This window comes from Triticum urartu, chromosome 5A (genome assembly GCF_056163025.1).
Source record: "Triticum urartu cultivar PI428250 chromosome 5A, HENAU_Tu73, whole genome shotgun sequence".
Classification (NCBI taxonomy): domain Eukaryota; kingdom Viridiplantae; phylum Streptophyta; class Magnoliopsida; order Poales; family Poaceae; genus Triticum; species Triticum urartu.
This window is the reverse complement of record NC_141877.1, coordinates 427,140,091-427,145,291: the sequence shown is the minus strand read 5'-3', so window position 1 is coordinate 427,145,291 and position 5,201 is coordinate 427,140,091.

The window sequence follows — 5,201 nt, the reverse complement described above, 5'->3', positions numbered from 1 at the left end:
TGAAACGCTTCTATCCAGTCAAAACACTCCGTAGATTAGAGTTGAATTGAAAATTTAGGGTTAGGTTTCCGCCGAAACCATCTCGGACCCGCCGAGTTGTGGAACTCGGTACCACCGATTCGGCTCAGGCCATTGCACATATAATTTTCGGTCTGACCGAGAATTGCAAATCGGTGTGACCGAGTTCAGGACTTTGTGAAACCCTAGCAGTCTCGGTGCCACCGAACTGTGACTCGGTCTGACTTAGTTCACTAGTTTAGGTTCCAACAGCTGCTTCGGTATCACCGAGTTTACAAATCGGTTGATCTGAAATGCTTTCTGTGGAAAACTAAAACTAAGCTTTTGACTCATTCTTTTGCAAAAACCTCTACATTTTGTGATGCTCATCCACTCTATCTCATCTATATCTATTCACAGGGTCTGCTGTCAGTGTTTGCAATATGTCTGATCAGAGTGACAGCCAGAACAAGTCAGAGGAGCAGGTTCACCTGAGTGAGGGCACTAGTCCCTCTAGCAGTTCAGATGATGGTAGCAGGAGCACTCCCAGCAACTTGCCCAAAGCTGCCACCAGAACAAGGAAGAATAAAACTTTAGAGTCTGAGGATGAAGACTATGTGGCCACTGAGGATGATGCCACATCAAAGAAGAAAGTGCTTAAGAAGGAATATGGCACAACTGCTTCAACCAAGCCAGGTCTGAAGACCAAGTGGTCAGCAGGGAGACAGCCAATGTCTAAAGCCAGAGCCTCCTCTCAAGCATCTTTGGAATCTCAACACAAAGAGGCTGCTGCAGAAGGGAAGAAGAGGAAGGAGAGGATCAAAAAGACCACTGCTAGAGTGCTTTGGAGATCCTCAATCATGAGAGATTCTGAAGAGGAAGAGGAAGAAGAGGTTGCTGCACCAGCACCTAAGGCCCAGAAGCTGATGGGTGATGCTAAGTCAGGGGCTGCAACATCAAAGCCCAAAGAAGCACCCAAAGCTGCCTCCAAGCCCAAGAGTGCACCTAAGAGGAATACCAGGAGTATACCAGCCACTGAGAAGAACAAGGCCCCAGTGCCTGAAGTTGCTGCTGATGAAGATGATGAAGGACAAGTCCTGAGAAAGCTCAAACCTAAGATTCTAGACCACAATGATGCTCATCCTATGGATGAGAACATGATGATCAGGAGAGACTCAGGGTTAAGGCTATGGAGAGAGACAGATCCATATGCTACCAGGAGAAGGACTGCTGTTGATTACAGGTTCCACACAAAGGAACATCAAGATTTCTATGAGACAGTGCTGCTGGACAAGAAGCCTATAGTGTGTGAAATGAGGTGGGTCGACTGGAAGTATATCAAGGAAAATGAGGAACACTATCCTGGTGTGTTTGACAGCTTCAGTGCTTGTGGAGTTGCAGACTTTGTTGGGCAGAAGCTCACAAAGTGGAATGAGGAGCTCATAATGCAATTCTACTCCACAGCACACTTCTATCCAGATGGCAGGATAGTATGGATGTCTGAAGGTACAAGGTACCACTCAACTATTGAGGAATGGGCAAATCTGATCAATGCTCCTAAGGAAGAATAAGATGACTTGGATGCCAAGAAGAAGATGGATCACAACTCTATGGAAAACGTGTACAAGGAGATTCCTAAAGATGATCTTGAGACTCACCAGTTTGGGTCAGTAAAACACTTGCTGTCAGGGCTGCCTACAATCAATTGGATCCTTAGGCACACTCTCTTGCCCAAGTCTGGTGATCACAGAATGATCAGAGGCCATGAAATTAACTTGCTACATATATTTGATGTGCCACAGAAGTTCAAGGTCATGAGCCTCATAGTTGAGACTATCAAGAAGACTGCATCTAACCAGAAAAGAAGTTGTGGATATGCCCCACAGATCCAGGAGTTGATAAACTCAAAGATGGGCATAGGCACATACTTGTTGGATAAGGAACACTTGCCTATCTATCCTGACTTTGAGGACAATCAAGTTGTGATGAATGAGAATGAACCATCATCAGTACAAGCTCAAGGGAAGAAGGAGAAAGCAAAGAAAGAGAAGGCTGCCAAGATGCCAACTCAAGAGGAGGCATCTGAGTACTTTTTGAAAAGCAAGCAGGACCAGCTTGGTTATTTGATAGCATCAACTCTGAGGATTGAGAAGGGGTTGGCCACCCTAACTCAAAACCAGGAGAGCCTGGAAAGAATCGTGGAACAAAAATTCTATGATTTAGATGTCAAACTAACTGAGATTCAGTCTGTTGCGGAGCAGCTACAGGATGACATGCAAGAGAGGAAGGGCAAGAAAACCACTGATGCATTTGCCAGAGTGCCTCGAGCTCAGAGATCTGCTACAGTGCCTGTTCCAGACACTAGAGTCACTTCATCTGCACCAGCTACAGCTCCAGTGCAACCAGCTCCAGCACCTACTCCATCAGCTCCATCTACTTCAACTGAAGCCTTCGTCCTTGGTGTTCTCCGGACACCACCACCTGAAGACCAAGCCTGAGAGACGTTTTAGTGCTATGCATTTTCTATGAACTTTTTGGTAACTTGTTGCCAAAGGGGGAGAAAAATGTATAGATCATAGGCTTCGAGAGAGAGCGTTGCTTTTTATTATCTCTTGCTTTGGTGGTTGAACTTTGTTTGTCTTTTGATTGCTTGAGACACTATGCTATTATCTGTGAGACATTGATGATCCTGTGGTTGATCATAAGCTACACTTATGCTTGTTAGATGATATTATCTTACTTATCCTTATATGATCATTCACTTTGCTTGGTGATGAGTGCATGTATTTAATTCTTATCATTCTGAGCACTCCACCAAGATGTATGTGACATGGAAGAGTAACCCATGATCCTAACTCATTGTGCATTTGCAGTCCAAAGCAAATCTTAAGATATGCACAAATTTAGGGGGAGCTCTTGCTTTTCACATACTTCTCAAAGCGACAATTTCTTTCACTCTTATTATCATTTGTCGAAGCTTTGATCTATATGTTGTCATCAATTACCAAAAAGGGGGAGATTGAAAGTGCAACTATCCCTGGGTGGTTTTGGTAATTCCTAACAACATATAGCTCATTGAGCTAACATTATTCCAACATTAATATTTCAGGAAAAACTCAATGAATGGCATGGCATGGATGAGGAAAGTGGATCCCTCAAAATTCTAAGGACAAAAAGTTTGGCTCAAGCTTCAAGATCAAGACTCTACATTTTATATTTTAGTGATCCAAGATCACATTGAGTCTATAGGAAAAGCCAATACTATCAAGGAGGGGTGAGGTGTTGCTTAATGGCTTGCTTGCTCAAAGTGCTTAGTGATATGCTCCAAAATCCTCAACTACTCTCCCACATCCACATATGACCTAAACCAAAAGTCAAACTCGGCCCCACCGATTCTTTCTATCCGGCGCCACCGAGTTTCAAATGTCATAGCCACTGCCACAAACCCTAGGCAAATCGGTCTCACCAATAGGGATCTCGGTCTCACCGAGATGGGATTGTAATCTCTCTGTTTCCCTTCATAACATTTCAGTCTTACCGAGATGAGCGATCGGTCCCACCGAGATGCAATGTAAACTCTCTGTTTCCCTTTTGTAACATTTCGGTCTCACCGAGATGAGCGAATCGGTCCCACCGAGTTTACCTGACCAACTCTCTGGTTAGCTTATTACCAAAATCGGTCCCACCGAGTTTGTGTAATCGGTCACACCGAGATTATGTTATGCCCTAACCCTAACCATATCGGTCCTACCGAGTTGCATCTCAGTCCCACCGAAAATCCTAACAGTCACTAGGTTTGCTGAATCGGTCCGACCGAGTTTAACCATTCGGTCCCACCAACTTGGCAAATTGTGTGTAATGGTTAGATTCTGTGTGGAGGGTATATATACCCCTCCACCCACTCTTCATTCGTGGAGAGAGCCATTAGAACATACCTACACTTCCAATACACATTTTCTGAGAGAGAACCACCTACACTTGTGTTGAGGTCAAGATATTCCATTCCAACCATATGAATCTTGATCTCTAGCCTTCCCAAGTTGCTTTCCACTCAAATCTTCTTTCCACCAAATCAAGATCCTGTGAGAGAGAGAGTTGAGTGTTGGGGAGACTATCATTTGAAGCACAAGAGCAAGGAGTTCATCATCAACACACCATTTGTTACTTCTTGGAGAGTGGTGTCTCCTAGATTGGCTAGGTGTCACTTGGGAGCCTCCGACAAGATTGTGGAGTTGAACCAAGGAGTTTGTAAGGGCAAGGAGATCACCTACTTCGTGAAGATCTACCGCTAGTGAGGCAAGTCCTTCGTGGGCGACGGCCGTGATGGAATAGACAAGGTTGCTTCTTCGTGGACCCTTCGTGGGTGGAGCCCTCCGTGGACTCATGCAACCGTTACCCTCCGTGGGTTGAAGTCTCCATCAACATCGATGTACGATAGCACCACCTATCGGAACCACGACAAAAACATTCGTGTCTCTAATTGCATTTGAATCCTCCAAACCCTTCCTTTACATTCTTGCAAGTTGCATGATTTACTTTCCGCTGCTCATATACTCTTTTGCATGCTTGCTTGAATTGTGTGGAGATTGCTTGACTTGTGCTAAGATAGCTAAAATCTGCCAAGAACTAAAATTGGGAAAAGGCTAGATTTTTATTTGGTCAAGTAGTCTAATCACCCCCCCTCTAGACATACTTTCGATCCTACAGCCGTGCCGAGCCCCTTCGCGCGGCTCTCCCGAGGGGAGGCGTTGCGATGAGGCCAGACACCGAGCCCGGAGGCTCCCCGAGGTTGATACGGCCGTGAGGCCGCCCTCAGTTGTTTATCACCAGGACGGACCATGGCGCTTCCGCACTTGCCCGGGCATAGCCGCTCCTCGACAGTGTCGACTGCCAGCGCGGAGTATGGTGCTTCCACTGGTACGTGGGAGGGGACTCCCTACTGCGGAGAGCCCCCGGGGCGTGTACAACCCCGCCTTGACACGTGGCTTGCACGGCAGGGCTAGACGAGGTGTGTCTGGGCACTCGTGAGCCAGTGCGGGACTCACGAGGCCCTACCTCAAGGCGGGTTGCGGCTGGTCTTGATTCTTGTTCGCTGTGGCGGTCCTGTGAGGTGGATAGACAACCTGCGCCGAACGAATCTCCTGAGGTTATCGCGTGAGAAAGCCAAGCACCAACGGCCCTAGGAGGCGACGTGAACGGGGCTG